General features: G+C 42.3%; 1 protein-coding gene across 1 annotated transcript in view; it reads right to left on the bottom strand.

Annotated features, from left to right (window-relative positions):
• The window catches only part of RERE (arginine-glutamic acid dipeptide repeats), a 445,015-nt gene extending 427,373 nt beyond the window's left edge, over nucleotides 1–17,642 (bottom strand). Inside the window, 1 exon segment of the mRNA XM_047724025.1 lies at nucleotides 17,126–17,642. The gene's annotated coding sequence lies outside the window, so the exon portion shown is untranslated.
• Between the last annotated feature and the right edge of the window lie 2,470 nt (nucleotides 17,643–20,112).

The following is a 20,112-nucleotide window of genomic DNA, read 5'->3' as shown; positions in this document are numbered from 1 at the left end:
CAAAGATTAAGAACTCTCATAATACCCAGGGTTGGTGGAAAAATAAAGAAACTGAACTCCAAAACATTCTTTGTGCACACTGGCATATCTGGAAGAGCAATTTATTAACAGCTTTCAAAATTAAAAATGTACAAGGGCACCTGGGTGGCTCGGCTGGTTAAGTGGTTAAGCAGCTGTCTTTGGGATCACCTGGGATCAAGCCCCCCCCACCTCGTCGGGCTCCTGCTCAGTGGAGAATCTGCTTCTCCCTCTCCCTGCCCCTCTCCCTGCTTGCGCTCACATAGGCATATGATCTCTCTCAAATCAATAAATAAAATCTTTTTAAAAAATTAAAAATGTTGGAGCATCTGGGTGGCTCAGTTGGTTAAGCTACTGCCTTAGGCTTAGGTCATGATCCTGGAGTCCCCGGATCAAGGCCCATCTCAGCAGGGTGTCTGCTTCTCTCTCTAACCCTCCCCCTTCTCTTGCTTTCTCTCGCTCTCAAATAAATAAATAAAATCTTTTTTTTTTAAATGTACATACCTATGGATCCAGCAATTCCAATTCTACAAATTTACAATACAGATATACCTAAACAGCTGTACAGGTACAAGGATTAAAAAAAAAATCAGAACCAATTTAAGTATCCATCAATGGATGGGAAACTGAACTAAGTATAGATCCATACAAATATCCCAGCTGGCAGTTGTTTTAAAAAAAAAAAAAAAGACCTGAGGTATAATTACAAGTACTGACTTGAAAAGTATATGCTTGAAATATTAAATAAAGAAGAATTCACTATAGTATATGTAGTGTGTACACGTGTTTATGTATACATAGAAAATGTCTGGAAGAATATTGGGGGAATAAGCATTATTCTTTTTGAACTGTAGGAATGTGATTACAATGAGCACATATTAATTTTATAATTACAATTTGTATTTAATTTGGATGAATCAGGCTCTCAAATAAAGCCTTCCCCTGGTGTTAAATCTCCCCTGCTACGACCCCAACTTGTCTTTCCAGTGCTTCATGGTTCCAGCCAAACCAATCTGTTCTTCCTTGAGAAATCAACCCAAAGGACTCCTCTCCAAAATACTCTTAGCAACTTGGTCTGAACAGCTACCAGTAACAGCTTCGAATATAAACTACTCCAGCTGAAAGAACTACATGTGCCCGCATCCGCTACTGAACATTTTAAAAGAATTTTTTAAAAAAAGGAAATCAAAACGTATTTAATAATCCTCATCATAGAAGCAACAAGAGTTCTCCCCATTTCCCACCTTTGCTCCATGCAATTTCCTGCCTGAAATCCTCTTACCTACTTATCACGTGTCCAAATCCTGCCAATCCTTCAACACAGGTTAAACACCTCCTCCTATACCAAATCTTCCCTAATGCCCCCAGCCAGAGCTGATTCTCTTTCTTAAACCATAGGATCATCCCCTCCTGAGACACATTCCTCTATCAAGCAGTCAACAGTGTACATGTCTTATTCCTATTGGGGAGAAAACTCATCAAGGGCGCATAAGAGCTAGGTCACCATGTATGCCTCATTTCATACATGAATTAAAATGGTATTTCACTAAAGCATATAAGAAACGGCAAGAGTCTAAAAAGCACAGGTTTTTCCTATTTAATTAGGTAATAGTTCTATACCACAAACAACAGAAATAGGACAGGTAAGGATCCCTCTCTCTCTACACACACACACACACACACACACACACACACCCCACCCCCACCCACGCCCAGTGCTCTAGTATGCCTCCTTAAAAGGCAATCTCACACACACACACACACACACACACACACACACACCCCGCCCCACCCACCCACGCCCAGTGCTCTAGTATGCCTCAAATAATAAAATCTTTAAAAAAAAAAAAAATACTGGGGCACCTGAATGGCTCAGTGGGTTAAGCCTCTGCCTTCGCTCAGGTCATGATCTCAGGGTCCTGGGATCAAGCCCCACATCGGGCTCTCCGCTCAGCAGGGAACCTGCTTCCCCCTCTCTCCCTGCCTGCTGCTCTTGTGATCTACTTGTGATCTCTCTCTCTCTCTGTCAAAAAAATACTGAAGGGCAAATTACCCAATGTGTGTGCATATGTGTGTGTGTTTCAAGATTTTATTTATTTATTTGAGAGTGAGAGAGGGTATGACCTGGGGGGGGGGGATGGGCAGAGGGGAGAGGGACAAGCAGACTCCCTGCTGAGTAGGGAGCATGTTGTGGGGCTTGATCCCAGGACCCTGAGATCATGAACTGAGCCAAAGGCCACCCAGACATCGCTATCCAATGTGTTAATACCACATTATCTGTTGGGATTTGGTCAGAGGGCCAGCTGTCCTGCAAAAAGGAGTCTTCCCTTCCTCCAAACTAACAGAATCTCTGATTTCTTTTGACTAGGCACATAGCCATCTCCACGAAAGACTACATTTTCAGCTTCCCTTGCAGCTATCAGTGGCCTGAGGATTTTGTTATAATTAAAGGGACAGAGCAGAAGTGATGTGTGTAATTTCCTGGAAAGTATCCTCACAGGTTGGGGATATACCAAGCTTTTGCCCCTTCCTCCTCCCACCCTTGTAAGAATGCAGAACTGACCAGAAGAACTAGAGATGCTTTTTGACTAAAAGGAGAAAATTGGGACTCCTAATGAGCATGAAGGTACCATACTAGCTCAGGGCTGTCCATGCTTTACATGAAAAAAAAGGAAACTTCTACCTTGTTCAAGCCATTGTTATTTTGGGTTTCTGCCACTCACAGCTATACCTAATCCTACTTAAAACAAGGCAAAACGGGGAACCTGGGTGGCTCTGTCATTAAGCATCTGCCTTCAGCTCAGGTCATGATCCCAGGGTCTTGGGATCAAGCCCCACATTGGGCTCCCTGCTTAGCGGGGAGCCTGCTTCCTCCCTCTCCCCCTCCCCCTGCCTGCGTTCCCTCTCTCACTGTGTGTCTGTCTCTGTCAAATAAATAATAAATAAAATCTTTAAAAAAAAAAAAAGGCAAACCTACAAAGAGTACTGTATGTATTTATTAAGTACTACTTCACTAAACAATTTCTAATACATATTTTATATTTCCTAGGATTAAAATAACTTTTTTGATGATTCAAAAAACTAAGAAGCACTGAAATGTCTTTCTATACTATATGTAAGATACAAAAATGTTATTAGCAAGAATTTGTCCGAAAATCAGCATCCTGAATATCTTTTGGAGTCAGGAGATTAAGCCAAATCTCCTGTATAATTGACCTCAATAAACTACACAGTAATATTATCCAATCAGTCACGTGACAAGTGAATACTTGCTACATTCTTCACACGCTAGATACAAAGGACACAAAGATGACCAAAGCAGTGCCCTCCTGGAATTGACAGCAATATACCTGAGGTTGCAGAATTCGAGGGCAACACTCCAGATGCCTCTCTTCTAGCCTCCCAAGTTAATTATACCCCTTCTGCTACCATGTTCGTGTTTCAGACTGAGTATAATATGATTAGGCTTCAATCCTGCTCTACTAACATAATCATACATAATCATATTCCTCAAAGATTATACTCCCATTACCAAAATTAAAATCAACATATTACCAAAATGCCATAGCAGCTATCACTAATGGTGGGTCACTTTTCCAAATGGCAAATCTTATTTTCACATAACATTTCTCCTTAATTTCATCTCAAAAAGTAAACTTATCCCTAAATTTAAAAAAATATTTTGCAGTTCCCCCTAGCTCCCAGGGAATGTCCTATTAAAAAGGTCCGAAAGGAGGGCTGCTAGACAGATGGCCAACCATGTTTAGTTATTCCTCGCAGGCCATTAAACCAAGCTCACTAAAGAGCAAAAGCTGGACCAACAAGATGCCTTGCACTCTCTCTCCATCCCCTACCTTCCTGGATCTCTCTAAGAGGAAAGAATACTAACCTGATTGGGTCAGAGTCCAAAACACTGACTAGACCTGTTTATAAATTTGAAGATCAAATGCAGATTTGACACATGACAAACATGACACATATATATGAGGGTTTGCTATCATACACTTGCTCATTTTTCTCTCTTTGGGCATTCTGTAAAGAAGCCAGCCTAAGAATAGTAAGATAGTAGGATTTAGGAGGAAGGGAGATCCCTTGCCCAGGCCTTAAGTTTAACCAATTGCTACAACCCAAGGTATTAGACAACTCTACATGGCTCTTTTGGCCAAAAGCCCAATTAATAATAAAATATCCTGAATTTCCCACTTACCATGGTTCTACTTATATATATCTCCCTCAGGATCATCACAAGGAAGAAAAACAACTAAGCTATTACATTCTGATCACAATTCATTAACACCCCAAACCTCACTATGACTCTACAGTCTGTGTCATTGGTATTTAATCATATACAATTCTGTAGCATTTCCTATCCAAGAAATAATGAAAGTTTTAGTTAGTAACTCAGCACTTATTTAAGCCCTGTAGAGTTGACCCACTGATCCTAAGTATCTCCTGGTTACTGAGTATTGCAGATAACAAAGAAGCAAACATAACAGAAAGCTAGATCTCTAGACAATTATAACAGTAAGTAAGTTTTAAAGACTAGCACTTAGTGAATACTTACCATTTACCAGAAACATTTTAAGCATCTTGTACATATCAATTACTTTGGTCCTCCAACTGTTATCCCCCATTTTACAATAAGTAAACTGAGACCCAGAGAGGTAAGTAATTTGCCTAATTTTTTTTAATTTATTTATTTAACAGATAGAGATCACAAGTAGGCAGAGAGGCAGGCAGAGAGACAGGAAGGGAAGCAGGCTCCCTGCTGACCAGAGAGCCTGATTCGTGGCTCGATCCCAGGACCCTGGGATCATGACCTGAGCTGAAGGCAGAGGCTTCAACCCACTGAACCACCCAATTTGCCTAATTATTAAGCAGCAGACTGGGGACTGAGTCTAGAGCTCTTAACTATTTTGTTCAATAGTATGATGGTTAAGAGTGGACAAATACCGGGACGCCTGGGTGGCTCAGTTGGTTAAGCAGCTGCCTTCGGCTCAGGTCATGATCCCAGAGTCCTGGGATCGCGTCCCACATCGGGCTCCTTGCTCATCAGGGAACCTGCTTCTCCCTCTGCCTCTGCCTGCCATTCTGTCTGCCTGTGCTCGCTCTCTCTCCTCTCTCTCTCTCTGACAAATAAATAAAATCTTTAAAAAAAAAAAAAAAGAGTGGACAAATACCAACTGGTACATTTTAAGGTTCAGTATTCAAAAGCCATCCAAGGAGACAAGAGGGCAATGTGGATCAGGAACTCAGGAAAGAGATTAGGGCTATATATTTATAAACTTGCAAACTAGACACTAGGTAGAACAAGGTCACATTAGAAAACAGTACTGGGGAGAAGTTAATAAACAGAATCATGAGAAACAATATGTTTTCTCAATCATGAGAAACTACTTAAATATTAAGTAGTTAATGGGGTGCCTGGGTGGCTCAGTAGGTTGAAGCCTCTGCTTTCAGCTCAGGTCATGATCCCAGGGTCCTGGGTTTGAGCCCCGCATCGGGCTAACTGCCCAGCAAGGAGCCTGCTTCCCCTCCTCTCTCTGCCTGCCTTTCTGCCTACTTGTGATCTCTCTCTGTCAAATAAATAAATAAAAATCTTTAAAAAAAAGACGGGACGCCTGGGTGGCTCAGTTGGTTAAGCGGCTGCCTTCGGCTCAGGTCATGATCCTAGCGTCCTGGGATCGAGTCCCACATCGGGCTCCTTGCTCGGCAGGGAGCCTGCTTCTCCCTCTGCCTCTGCCTGCCACTCTATCTGCCTGTGCTCACTCTTGCTCTCTCTCTCTGACAAATAAATAAATAAAATCTTTAAAAAAAAGAAAAAAGTAGTTAAAATAGTTGAAAGTTGACATTTTAGGCCAAACTGGTAATGCAGTAGGGTTGTATCTTTGTATGTTATATATATATAACACTTTGTATGTTATATATATATAACATACACTGTATTACATATCAAAATATATAATAGTTACACCTACTCTAAGGACACTAGAACATAAATTAACTATAATGACTATAGGTTTATGGTAGCAGCTCTGTTTTTATTGTACTGTTCATCATAACTAAACTTTTCATGCTAAATCTTTAGACAATAACACTACCTATAGCACTGCTGCTATGAGAGAAAATAATCTGCTTAAAGATCTATCTTCAGTTATGTTTTCCAGGGTATAAAGCTATGAAAAGATCACATAAATACATGACCACCTTTCAATGATTTTAAGATCTCCAATGTTTACATTTATACAGCATGGGAACTGAGACAGATCTTACACAGTTTAATTGTTAGCATTTTTTTCACTCTTAGCAGTGCATAAAACAATGGTACATCTTACTAATGACCACATCTTAGATACAATGAAATGTGTCTTCTAGAATACATTTAATTCAACATGTAAGCATATATACTGCTGTAGTTAAAGCTTTCTGACTTCAATGGTTTTACAATCTAATGGAAAGAACACGACAACATTAAGATACAGGGATGCCTGGGTGGCTCAGTCAGTTGGACGTCTGCCTTTGGCCCAGGTCATTAAGTCCCACATCAGGCTCCTTGTTCAGCGGGGAACCTGCTTCTCCCTCTGCCAGCCACTCCCCACACTTGTGCACTCATGCATGTTCTCTCTCTCTGGCAAATAAATAAATAAAATCTTTAAAACACACACACACATTAAGATGTAAATGGAAGCAATAATCATTCACACAAGATGTAAGTGTCTTTTCACCATCTTTCAATGCGGCCATAATGGTGCACAAGAATGTCCTGGGCTGAGGCTCTCAAGAGCATCACCAATGCTGAAGAGAGCCAAATGCCAAGTTCTCATTAGGCCATGCTCCAAAGTCATTATCCGGTTTCTAACTGTGATGATAAAGCATGGCTACACTGGTGAATTTGAAATCACTGACGTTCTTGGAGTTGGAAAAACTGTTGTGAACCTCACAGGCAGGTTAAAAACATGTGGAGCAGTCAGCCCCCGATGTTATGTGCAACTCAAAGGTCTAAAAAGATGGCATAATAACCTACTCCCGTCCCACCAGTTTTGTTTCATTGTATTAATAACCTCAGCTGGCATCATGGACCATGAAGAAGACAAAAATACACAGGAGCAAAAACCCTGGGATTCTTTTTCCCAGGATGTAATACTTATGTATAAATAAAATGCCTCAGGGCACCTGGGTGGCTCAGTGGGTTAAAGCCTCTGCCTTCGGCTCACGTCATGATCTCAAGGTCCTGGGATCGAGTCCTGCATCGGGCTCTCTGTTCAGCAGGGAGCCTGCCTCCTCCTCCTCTCTCTCTGCCTGCCTCTCTGCCTACTTGTGATCTGTCTGTCAAATAAATTTAAAAAAAAAAAATCTTTAAATAAAATGCCTCAATGGACCCCCCCCTAAAAAACTGATATAATAAGCGGGAGGGTAAACGAACTGAAGAAAAGAAAAAAGATACTTGGTAAGAACTCACAGTAGCCAAACCAAAAAAAAAAAAAAAGGCAGGCATCCTAAGCACAGTTTTAATAGAAAGAGATTATATCTGGGGTCCCTGGGTGGCTCAGTTGGCTAAGCATCCAACTCTTTTTTTTTTTTTTTTAAGATTTTATTTATTTGTCAGAGAGAGAGAGAATGAGCACAGGCAGACAGAATGGCAGGCAGAGGCTGAGGGAGAAGCAGGCTCCCCGCTGAGCAAGGAGCCCGATGTGGGACTCGATCCCAGGGCGCCGGGATCATGACCTGAGCTGAAGGCAGCCGCTTAACCAACTGAGCCACCCAGGCGTCCCAGCATCCAACTCTTGATTTCAGTTCAGGTCATAATTTCAGGATCCTGGGATCTGGCCCTGCACTGGGCTCCATACTCACTGGGGAGTCTACTCAGGGATTTCTCTCCCTCTCCCTCTGCCTTTCCCCTGCCTCTCTCTCTCAAGTGGGTAAAGAAATCTTAAAAGAGAGAGAGAGAGAATTAAACCTGATGTAAGAACAACAGGAAGAAGGTAGAGAATAAATGATATCTGAACAAAGATAGAAGGAGAAGATGAATGAGGTTATGGTCATGCCACTCTCCTCTAAGATCCAGCAACTAATCTCCAGTTAAAGTAAAGCATTGCTTGAGGATAACCAAACAAAAGGGAAAACATTTTTTAAGTCTTCTACATTTTTCTCCTTTTAACCCCTGTAGTGGTTTTATGGGAGGGGGGGTGTTTTTTAAGATTTTATTTTTTGAGAGAGAAAGAGAGAGAACATGTGGGGGAGAAGCAGAGGGAGAAGGAGAAGCGGACTCCCCTGCTCAGCAGGGAGCCCGACCCAAGGCTAGATCCCAGGACTCTGAGATCATGACCCAAACTGAAGGTAACTGCTTAACCAACTGAGCCACCCAGATGACCCCCAGAGTGGTTTTAAAATAAATCTACACTCTTTGGGGCGCCTGGGTGGCTCAGTGGGTTAAGCCGCTGCCTTCGGCTCAGGTCATGATCCCAGGTCCTGGGTTCGAGCCCCACATCGGGCTTTCTGCTCAGCAGGGAGCCTGCTTCCTCCTCTCTCTCTGCCTGCCTCTCTGCTTACTTGTGATTTCTCTCTGTCAAATAAATAAATAAAATCTTTAAAAAAAAAATAAAATAAAATAAAATAAAATAAATCTACACTCTTTGATATTCCTCCTTCAAGAGGTGGAGCTTAATTTCTATACCTTTGCACGTGGACTGGACTTAGTGACTTGATTTTAACTAATAAAATATGGTAGAGGTGATGATGTCTGACTTCTGAGACTAGGTCAGAAAAAGCATTGAGGGGGCACATGGGTGGCTCAGTCAGTTGAGCGTCTGACTCTTGGTCTCGACTCAGCTCATGATCTTAGGGTTGTGGAATTAAGCCCTGCCACTGTATCAGCCTCCATGCTGAGCAGGAAGTCAGCTTGAGACTCTCTCTTCCTCTCCCTCTCCCTCTCCCCCAACTCATGCACAAAATCTTGCCTGCTTCCCCACCAAAATAAATAAATAAATCTGTTTTGTTTTTTGTTTTTACTTAAAAAAAATGAAAGAAAGAAATGGCATTGAGCATTCCTTCTTGCTTCTTCTTTCTCTCTCTTTGACCACTCCTTCTGAAGAAAGCCAAATGCCACATCACGAGGTCACTCAGGTAACCACACAGACAGCAGGACGCTTCAGAGAACTCCTGCTCACAGCCAAAAGAGTTAGCCATGGGGAAGCAGAGCTTCCAGCCCCAATCAAGCCTTCAGATGACTGCACCCCAGCTAACATTTTGACTGCAACTTCAAGAGAGACCTGAGCCAGAACCATTCAAGCCTAACCGCTCCCAAATGAATGACCACAGAAACTGGAAGATAATAAATATTTACTGTATTGTCACCAAGTCTTGAGGTAATTTTTTATGCAGCAATACATCACTAATATAACCCCATGGCACTTTGTGTCTCTCAAACACTTATGTTTATCTTTTAACAATTATGTGTATATAAATGGCCAGTAAAGACATTAATTTCTAGAAGGCTGTTCTCTTCATCTTTACATGTCTGCAAGGTTTACCTCAATGAGCTATAGTCATGTACTTGAGGATTTTTTTTAATATTTGTTGATTCTTGCCAGTGTTTATATCTGCAGATGTCCAAAAATGAAGTGATTACATCCTTGAATAAGAGCACAGCTAGTGAAGTGGGGTAAAAAAAGAAAATATTGATTTGACTGTGATCTGATTTAAAGATGGAATGAGGGATTATAGATAGAACAATCAAAAATAACTCCAGAATGGGGCCCCTGGCTAGATCAGTCAGTAGAACATGTGACCTTTGATCTTGGGGTCAAGTTTGAGCCCCACACTAGGTGAAGAGATTACTTAACACACACACACACACACACACACACACACACTCCAGAATGACATATGTAAAAGGTGGAAAAGGCATATGTAAAGAAAGACATATGTAAAAGGTGGAAAAGTACCCTTGGAAGTACTGGAGTGCAAAGCTTGCTTGAAGAAAAACAGTGTACAGCAGCAAAGTGCTGTAATAGTAACACCAAACTTACTTCATTATCCAGGAGAAAAGTACAAGTCGCTTGACTAAGAAGGATTAATTTTACATGTGTTTCTCAAACTGTTCTATAGAATATTAGTTTCCATAAGAAGGCCAAATGTATTCTTTGGGGCAGGAAAAAAACAAAAATAGGGGCAGCCTGGGTGGTTCAGTGGGTAAAGTCTCTGCCTTCGGCTCAGGTCATGGTCTCAGGGTCCTGGGATCAAGCCCCCCATTGGGTTCTCTGCTCAGCAGGGAGCCTGCTTCCCCCCCTCTCTCTGCCTGCCTCTCTGCCTACTTATGATCTCTCTCTGTCAAATAAATAAAATCTTAAAAAAAATAAATAAATAACAAACCAAACAAACAGAAAAATGAGAAAACCCTCTGTAAACTACAAGATATTTCTGAGCCTTTAAGGTTTTAAGGCACATTATAAATTTACTTGAGGGTAGGGGGGGAGGGATAATTGGGTGATGGGCATTAAGGAGGGCACTTGATATAATGAGCATTGTGTATTATATGCAAACAATGAATCACTAAGTTCTAGCCCTGAAACTAATAATACAGTATATGCTAACTAACATAAATATAAATAAAGAATAAAAAATAGGGATGCCTGGGTGGCTCAATCTGATAAACATTTGTCTTCAGCTCAAGTCATGATCCTAGGACATGGGATCGAGTCCCATGTCAGGCTCCTAGCTCAGTGGGGAGTCTGCTTCTCCCTCTGCCGCTCCTCCTGTTTGTGTTCTCTCTCTCTCTCTCTCTGACAAATAAATAAAATCTTTATAAAAAAAAAAAAAAGAATAAAAAATAATAACAAAAATAAATTTACTTGACTCAAAATACTTAAAATATTCGCAGCATATTCGTGTGCCATGAATACAGTTTGGGAATAAAGGACCTGGTAGGCAGGAAGGTAAACCACATAGGTGGGTAGATTCCCAAGAAAAATACAAGACAGATGTAATAAATGATCTCACCTAAAAAAGAAATCTTAACTACCATTTATGATGATGCAGTTTTTAAAGGAAAATAAACTGTTGGATAAGCTATCAAAAGCAACAACAGCCATACCAGATGTCAGGAAAATAAAGATAGGAAAAACATGATAGGATTTAACAGTAGGAAAAAATCCCCTCCCATAGGCCATGGCTCAGAATGCCTCCCATTCCCATACCTCCTACTGTGTACCTCAGTGAGATACAGCTTGAACAAGTGAACAATCCACCATCTGGGAGGCTGGTAGGTAGCTTAAGAAATGGTCTGGCTCCAAACCCTTAACCAAGAGTCCTATCAGATCCTCTCTTGGGAAACGTTAATTAAATATATAATGAGTCCTTAGTAGAAAAAGTGGAAGCAGAGCAGAGGCATAAAGACACAAAGAAACCAGAGAGAAAAGAGCAGAGTGAATAGAAGAGGATTAGGTGAGCCAGCCCTGCCTGTTTAGGGTCTTGGGCATAATACCTGCCTTCAGTAAAAAAATATTTTAAGTTAGTATAATACTATCCGACCTCAACAACTTTAGGCTGTTGAGACAGCAAGAGGACAGCAGGATTGCAAACTGATGATACCCCTTCAGTCACTTCAGGGACCCACACATAAAGAAAGAAGAGGGGAGGGAAAGAGGAATGAAGGGCAGGGGAACACTGGCACTGGATATAAAAAGGAGCATCTAGTTTAAATTCACCTGAATGTCTTCATATAACAAACATCTTTTTAAATCAGTGTTCAGCCTTTGCTTCTCATTAGGAATCAACCAAAATTTTTGTAGCATTGATACACCTCCCCAGTGCAACCATGTTCTGCCCAGAGAGGGAAAGGTTTCCAGAGAGTCCCCAGGCAGCTGCTCCGAATTCATACATGCAGACACATGCCCACATTCTCACCTGCTCACACTCCCCACAAATTTAGTCAGCCCCCATACATTAAGTGCCACCACCAGCCCACTCACCCTGCTCCCCACCTCCAGAAGTAAGGGGGTCAGGAATCAGACCTCTGGGAGCCTGGTGAACACGTACAGGTGTCAATGAATGAGTACATGCATGCTCTGCTGAGTATGTGTGTGACCACATGTGCTAGCGTGGGTTTTTTTAAGAGGGGCTCTCCCCTGCTGCTCTAAGAGTCTGTCTAGAGATCCGGCATTGCCAGACTTGCTCACAAGCTCTCTTTCAGCTTATTCCAGGCCCACAATGTCAATACCATCCCCTTTAGAGTGGTGTGGTGTCCTTATGCTACACAGAGCCTGCGCAACCATGAACAGCCCTGGCACCAGGGTATGTCTCAACAAATCCTTCCTGCTGAGGAGGCAACAAGGTAATCTGGTCACTGGAGCTGGGCAGGATCCTTATCCCAAACAGTACTCCAGCATCCATGAGGCCCACCAGAACCTGAGGTTCTTGTTCTGTGAGGCCTGATTCTCTAGGTTTCCAGTTCTGTTCCTCTTTTCTCCAATGCGTGAAATGACTTGAAGGTTTTCTGTTCCTTGCAACCAAATAAGCCTAACCAAACCTTTACAAATCATATGTATAACTGGTTTTAAATTAGGGCATGGCCTATAACTTCAACTTCTGATGCAAAAGCCCAAGACAACTAGGCTGTGAAGATTCCTCAAATACTAAGTGGTCTAATGAATTAGAGGTCATATCATTTTGTAACCTAACTATATAAGGAAATATTTCACAAGTTAACATATTGCTTATGGTTGCTGATACACTGGCAAATTTTACCAAATAAAAACAATTTTACACTGACACAAACAGGTCACTTTACCAAAAACCTCTTGTATTAGCAGTCCAATCTGACCTAGTTAGCCAATATACAGACACATGGCATAGATTATATTACTTGGCACACCAACAAGTTAATTATACAAATCACAATTCCAACCAAAACTTCATTCTCGTACATATATTTAGGATTTGAACATGTCTGAGTTAATGCGATCAAATATTCATTAAAATGGCTTAAGCAGGGCACCTGGGTGGCTCAGTTGGTTAAGCAACTGCCTTCGGCTCAGGTCATGATCCCGGAGTCCTGGGATGGAGTCCGGTATCAGGCTCCCAGCTCCATGGGGAGTCTGCTTCTCCCTCTGACCTCCCCTCTCATGCTCTCTCTCTCTCAAATAAATAAATAAAATCTTAAAAAAAAAAAATGGCTTAAGCAATCTTAACCATTTTCTAACAAATAAATGTTCACTTAAACAGGACAAGCAAAGCTACAAAGTTGGAATAACTATGAAGATACTACTAATAATTAACAATCACTTAAACATGATTCAAAAGGAATTTCTAGTTGTTGAAAGACTCTATGATCAGCCGGAGCACAGCATTATCAGAGAGTGATTATGTAAAACAATAACTATTGTTTCAGGGTGTCTGTATGTGTAAAATGAAGTTCACAACTATGTTACACTAATGACTCTAAACATCTGAATTTTCTGCTATCTTAACCTTTACATCAACTGCAAAAGCAGCAGCCAAACACAGTTAGTTGGAAAGCACAGAGTTCCCAGGAGAACTCAGTATATACAACTTATTTTACTACTTAAATGTTTTTTTGATTACTGGGATTTGAACAAGATGTTAAAGATTCAAAACTAATTTTAAAACTAATGGGTGCTTACTCAATCCATAATAATATCCAACATACACTGGTTGTAGAAGGGCACAGGTCATATTCCTCTGTGTGTGTGTTTTTATAGCACCTGGCGTATTTTTGTACACAATACATATAATTGTTTCAAGACTTACAGTGATTCTACCCTACTTTTTAGAAACCTTTTGACTGACCACCAAGTCAAAGGTGAAAAAGTAACTGGTACATTTATTTCTTGATTTGGATTACCTTTTTGTTGTGAACCCGTTCTCAGTTACTCTAGTTACCTTGCAACAAAACACTGGCAGAGCATATACTGGATTGAAATTACTACCCTCTATTCCTACTGAATAAATAATACATTCGAACTGTTCACATTTCATTTGTAGAAGGTACACAACTTCAGGGGTAACACTCTTAAGTTCTGAAAGCAAAGTGAATCAGAAATCACATTCCTTAGAGTCTGAAACAGGTGTTGATTCTATGCGGAGTCCCCCTTGCCTCTGCAAACCTCTCCCAAGAGTCCACTCCACTAAAACAACAGAGATGGGGTAGGATGTGTGATAAAAAACCTTCTAGACATTTATCAAACAGATTATCTCTGAAACTACACTTTGGATTACAAGTCTTTGGGAAGGAATTTGGCCTTCTGTGTTAATCTGTGTACACATTCATTTCACATTTTCTCTTGCCTCTGTTTTTTTTTTTTAACCTAACCCAGAGAGTAAGTCATCCTATCAGACTTATCAGACTTAATTTCATTTGTTTATGACAATTGAAAACAACACTACTGCAACACAACACTACTACATCCGCAAAAATACTGATTTTAGTGAGTTCCTCTCTCCCCCACTTCCCCACCATCCCCAAGAAATCCCAGAAGAAAACGCCTGGGTCCAGAGCTAGGATTTTTCTTTTCTACTGGGTAGGTCTATTTGACTTTTTACTAATGATATTGAAAACTTTTTAAAGACTGCTAGTGTACGTATAATATCTAACACCAAGAACACAAATAAATCCCTTTATTTTGTTTAGTATTCTAAGACAAACTATGTTTTTCATAAAAGAGTATCAATTCAAAAGAGTCTTTGGAAGTCACTATTTGTAAATACTTCTGATAATAGAACAAATTAATGTCAAGACACAGCCAATAACATAAAAAGCCTTGATGCATCCGTGCCAGTCAAAGGAATCTGCATTAGCAGCTCAGGGAAGTGGCATTTGCAGGAAGGCACTACAACTGCGTTCAAAAGAAAATCATTAGGCCTCAGCCGTTAATCCCCTCCCCCATCCTCTTCATCAGGATCCCTCAAAGCAATTAACCGGTAGAAGGTGCTATTCTGCAACCCACAGTATTCACACCAACCTCCATCCTTGGCCCAGAGCTGGGTTTAAGCCAGGCGGACTCTATCAGCGTATTCCCTGTCCAATGTCAAGGAAGCCTCTACACCAGCCCCGGAAAGAGAAAAACAGATCTTTCTTTATAACCCCTACTTACAAAACAAAAAAATTACATCTCAATAGCCAGCATACCTGATTATCAACCATCAGACCACTAAAATGTCAAAACACACAGACACTCTTTGCTAAATATTAACCACAAATATGATCATTATCATCTTAACTGAGACAATCTACTTCTACCTAGAAAAGACCCTGATCACATTCACTACAATAAGAGTCAACTGAACAAGTCACTGTCCCCAACAAAGTCAGAGGCAATGAGGAATAGGAAGGATGACTATAAGATCACGACATATAGAAAGGGTTTTCATCTTTACATACACAAAAAAAGAGCAGCAGAAACTAAGGCTGCAGAGGAAAGAAGGGAGGTGGAGGAGTCGAGTCTCTGAACATGTTTTTGAGTGTCCTTTAGTTTCCGATATACTCTTTTGCCTCTTATAAGGTTGCAAAAAAAAAAAAAAAAAAAAAAAAAAAAAAAAAAAGCCAGACATGAGATGGGTGAAAGAAAGCTGAAAAAGAAAAGCGTCCACCCTTCCCCCATCTTCTCTCCTCTCTCCCAAAAAGAGCTGTGTTTGTCTGTGCAAACCTAGTCCCAAATATGGGAGAGAGAGAATGAATGTGTGTATGGAAGAACAATGAGCCCTCAGCCTGGTATTGTGAGTGTGTGTGTGTGTGTGTGTGTGTCTCTGCCTGCCTGCCTGCCTCTGCCTCTTTTCCCTTCGACCTCAACAACAACAGGGAGAGCTGGAAGCCAGCTTTTCCTCCAGGCCATCAAAACCAAAACTGGTTTATAATTTACAGTGGAATTAACTCAGCAAGCAAATCCATGGAAGGAAATAGCTACCCAAAGATCATTTTATTATTGTATAGATCCATCCTCTCTCCCCTCCCCCAACAGACTGAGACTAAAGAAACCAGTGTACATCAGACAAAAAGGTCTCTCTTTAAATGGAAAGCAATTATCAAAACTGTTCCATATCTAAACAGAGGATGCATTAATTTATGTTACACCAAAATGTTTGTTTTGTAATTCACCAAGTTTCCCTTTTACTATTTATCTTTTTTTGTGTTTAAAAATTTGCTTTGGGGAAAGCTATTTCAGGATTCATACAAAACTACTTTCTAAATGTCCCTTAAAATAGCAACACATACTGAAACATTTAAAGCACCCAGTTTCTCAAGGACACATTTTGCTTAAATCAATGTTTGAAGTCTGTAATCCAGAAAGATTGTAAGCAAACCTTGGAAAAGAGGCAGAGGAAAATGACAATTCAACAATGAATCATTTTGTTTTCCTTTCAACAACTTCTCAAGCAACCAGTTTCAAAGGAAACCTGCAATACTTTCCCCTCCCAACACACACACACAAACACACACTCACACTCTCTCTCTCTCTCTCTCTCTCTATGTAAAACTACCTCTCTTCTTTCCAAAACCTTAAAAAAATAAAAACAGAAGTCACTTTCTTTCAGGGAGCAGAACTCAAAACATGGTAGTAAGAATCCCATTCTCCTGCAAGTGATTTGGGGTTTCATAATTTAGTAATCACACACAGCAAAGAACTGGAGATTTAGAACACAAAGAAGGACTCTTTCCCTACTGTGAAAATACTACTTTAAGAAAAGCCCTCCCCCAAGACCCCCAAATCCACAAACAGTCAAGAAATTTACAGTTTGGGTCTTTCACTTCCTTTCCTTCCCCCCACACCAACCCCCAGTTCAGCCAGTAATTTAGTCACATGAAACAGGTTTTAACCTCAGACAAGTCCGACAAGATCATGAATAAGCAGCAAAGACAGAACCGGGGTCGGCAGGCGAATGGGACAGTTACCTGGCCCCGGCAGGGCCGAAGAAGTCCCCGGCCCTTTATTCCCGTCCCCCCGGACGCGCGCGGCTCGCACGCCGGCCTCCCCTTCCGGGCTCCCGACACACCGAGGAGTCCAAACCGACCCCCTGCCGCCCCACGCCCGTCCCTAAATCGAGCGGCCAGGAGAGAAGGCAGCTGCCACGCGCCGGCAAGTTGGAGACTTACCTTCCCCGAATGCGCTACACCATCAATGGAGGTGTGTTCGTCCGGCTCCCGGGAAAGAGGGGGACGGGGCGGGAGGCCCGCGGGGCTGGGGACCGCCGGGCTCGGGCCGAGAAGTGGCCGGCCGCGGGGACAGGGCCGGGGGCTGCGGGGGCTTCCCTCCCTTGACCTCTGGGACGGTCTCCACTAGCTCCCTGCTCCTCGCTCGGCCAGTCCTTCAGAAGCGGGAGCCCAGGATCATGTCTGGTTTTGTTTTTCTGAGGGCGAGGGGCTCTCTGAGGATGATGGTGATTTTTTTTTTTCCTCAACTAGGAGAGAAAATGAGGCAGAGACAATATGGGAGGCGAGCGAGGGGAGAGCACGGGGGAGGCGGAGGCGGGGGCGAGACCCAAGGCGGGCGAGTGTCTCGGGCGTGCGGGAGGAAGAGGAGGCTGGAAGCGCGGGGGGCGGCTCGCGAGCGTCTGTGGGAGCAGCGGCGCCTCGGCGATGGTGGCCGAGCCGCGGCGGGGCTGCTGCACCGACCCACCGCCCACTCCGCGCTCGGGCCCGGCCCACCTCGCAGTATCACGCCTCGCCATTGGCGCGTCCCTACGTGACGCGCACGGAGGTCGGGCCAACGAGAGGCGGAGGGCAGGCGGAGGGCGGGCGGAGGGGCGGGACTTCTTGCGCTCGCTCGTTCTCTCTCCCCCCTCCTCTCTCTCCCTTTTTTTTTTTTTTTTTCTTTCTAATAAAAAGAGCAGGAGCGAAGGAGGGGAGCGGCCGGGCTGTGCCGACGCCGCGGTTCGGGCTCGAGCGCGCGCTCCGGGCGGCGGTGGGCTGGGGCTGGGCCCTCCCCCCACCACCGGAGCGCGTCTTTGTGCGGAGCCGCGGCCACGGCGCGCTGCGGGCTGGTCCCACAGGCGCGACCGGCCAGAGTCCCGCTGCCCTTGCTATTACCAGGGTCACAATTTGCGTTTTCAGCCACTTCAGACGCGGACTCATATTCCCGGGGGGTGGGGGACATGGAGTGGGTTCCGACGATTCGCTTAAGGACTCTTAAGAAATTCTGATGGGATTGAACGTTTTCAAAATAAATCTACAGCAGAAGATTAATTAAGAAAGAGAAAAACGAAATTCGCAGGTCGCGCTGCTTCTTTGAAAAAGAATATAATAAAGAGGAAAAGCCTGGAAAGTCTCCTCAAGGAATAAAGAAGGGACTAGAACCCCAGTCGCAGAAGGAATGTTAGGGAGAGAGCAGTGTGCACAACCCTATGCCGTAAGTTTGAAAAATAAAACCTTTTTTTTTTTTTAATCCAAATATCACCTTTTTCCTTTGAGAAACCTAGTATTCTGTCCCACTTCCCAAAAGGCTGGTAATCACAGGGTCTGCGGTGCTGTAAGGGGAGTGAGGGGCAGGCCAAATGCTCATATTCTATTTAATATAATTTATAGGAATGAGGGGTTTGGAAATTTTAATTATGACTAGCAGTTTTTGAAATGCATATCATGTTTATTGAGTTCTTTCACACACCCTGGCATGAATCCAGGGCGAATCATCAACCTATTGTTGGTTTGTTAATATACTGTAAATGCTTATTGGTGTCCTCATACCATACACTCTCCCTGAAGGAGTTCAGATCTGTATATAATAGAATAATTAAGGGATAGAACACAGCGCAAAATAATTCACTCATCTATTTCAAATAAAGTGATAATTTTCTCTTTGGAATATCTATTCAGATTACAATTTCCACATGCAGCAGTTTCTTTTAAGAATAATTTGGACTAGCACATATCATTGGACTGTGACCTAAGAGATCTAAAAACAAACGGGTCTTTGCCATTTCCTTTCTGAGTAACTTACAGCAAGAAAAACCCTCTCTTGAGGCTACTCCTTCAGCTATGAAATGGGAAACGTAGTTAATACCTCATTATATATCTAATAATGTGAGAACTGAATTTTACAACATAATAAATTCAGTAAACGGCTCCGGATATCCTAGATATGGATGGAATTATTCAACATCAGTTTTGGAAATAACAAGGAGTAAAGTGTATTAGATGGCTTACATGTATTACAAGGCTTCAGTGTCCATCACAATCTACACTTACAAGAGCGAGCGGTCTTTCTAATAAAGGTTCAGCCCTGCGGTGGGCAAATGGACAACAGTTTTTCAGAAGGTACCTGATCTTACACTACATTAAGCAGGGAGGGGAGAGGCTCTCAAGACCAGTCAACCACATTTATCATAATTAGGGCTTGCCATTACTGTCATTTATCTATAAAAATATAGATTTGGGGTGCTTGGCCGACTCGGTTGAGCATCTGACTCTTGATTTCAGCTTAGGTCATGATCTCAGGGTTGTAGGATCGAGCTCCACAAAACGCCACAACAGGTTATACACCCAGCAGGCAGTCTGCTTAAGGTTCCCTCTCTCCCTCTCCTTCTGCACCTTCTCTCTTCCCTCTTAAAAAAAAAAAAAAAAAAAAAAAAAGATCTAGATTAAGGGGTGCCTAGCTGGCTCAGTTGGAAGAGCATGTGACTCTTGATCTCCAGGTCCTGAGTTCAAGCCCCACATTGGATGTAGAGCCTACTTCAAAATAAAATGTAGATTTAGAAGTCTCAAGACTTCACATTGCTACAAAGCATAATATTACGGTATTGCACCATAAAATTAGCAAACTAGATCTCTTTAACTACAACAAGCCCATGCAAGAACTTTACGGCCCAGCCGTAAAGCTGGAGAGAATGGCCTTCCTGAGAGGCTGATAATGTAATGACAATACATCTTAATAAAGACAACTATTAAACCATTGACTGACTGAAAGCTTACTATGTCCCAAGTGCCATGCAAACCATGTTGTATTCCTTCGTCAGCTTAGTCCTGACAATAGCCCTGGAGGTGTATTATTATCTCCATCGTAAAGGTCAAGAAACTGGGGCTTGGAGAAGTTAAATGACTTAATCAAGGTGAATGAGGTCAAATATCTAGTGGGTCTTTTTTTTCCC

Source organism: Lutra lutra, chromosome 4, assembly GCF_902655055.1.
Source record: "Lutra lutra chromosome 4, mLutLut1.2, whole genome shotgun sequence".
In the NCBI taxonomy this organism is placed as follows: Eukaryota; Metazoa; Chordata; class Mammalia; order Carnivora; family Mustelidae; genus Lutra; species Lutra lutra.
Note: the sequence above shows the minus strand (reverse complement) of the source record. Positions and strands in the feature narration are given on the sequence as shown.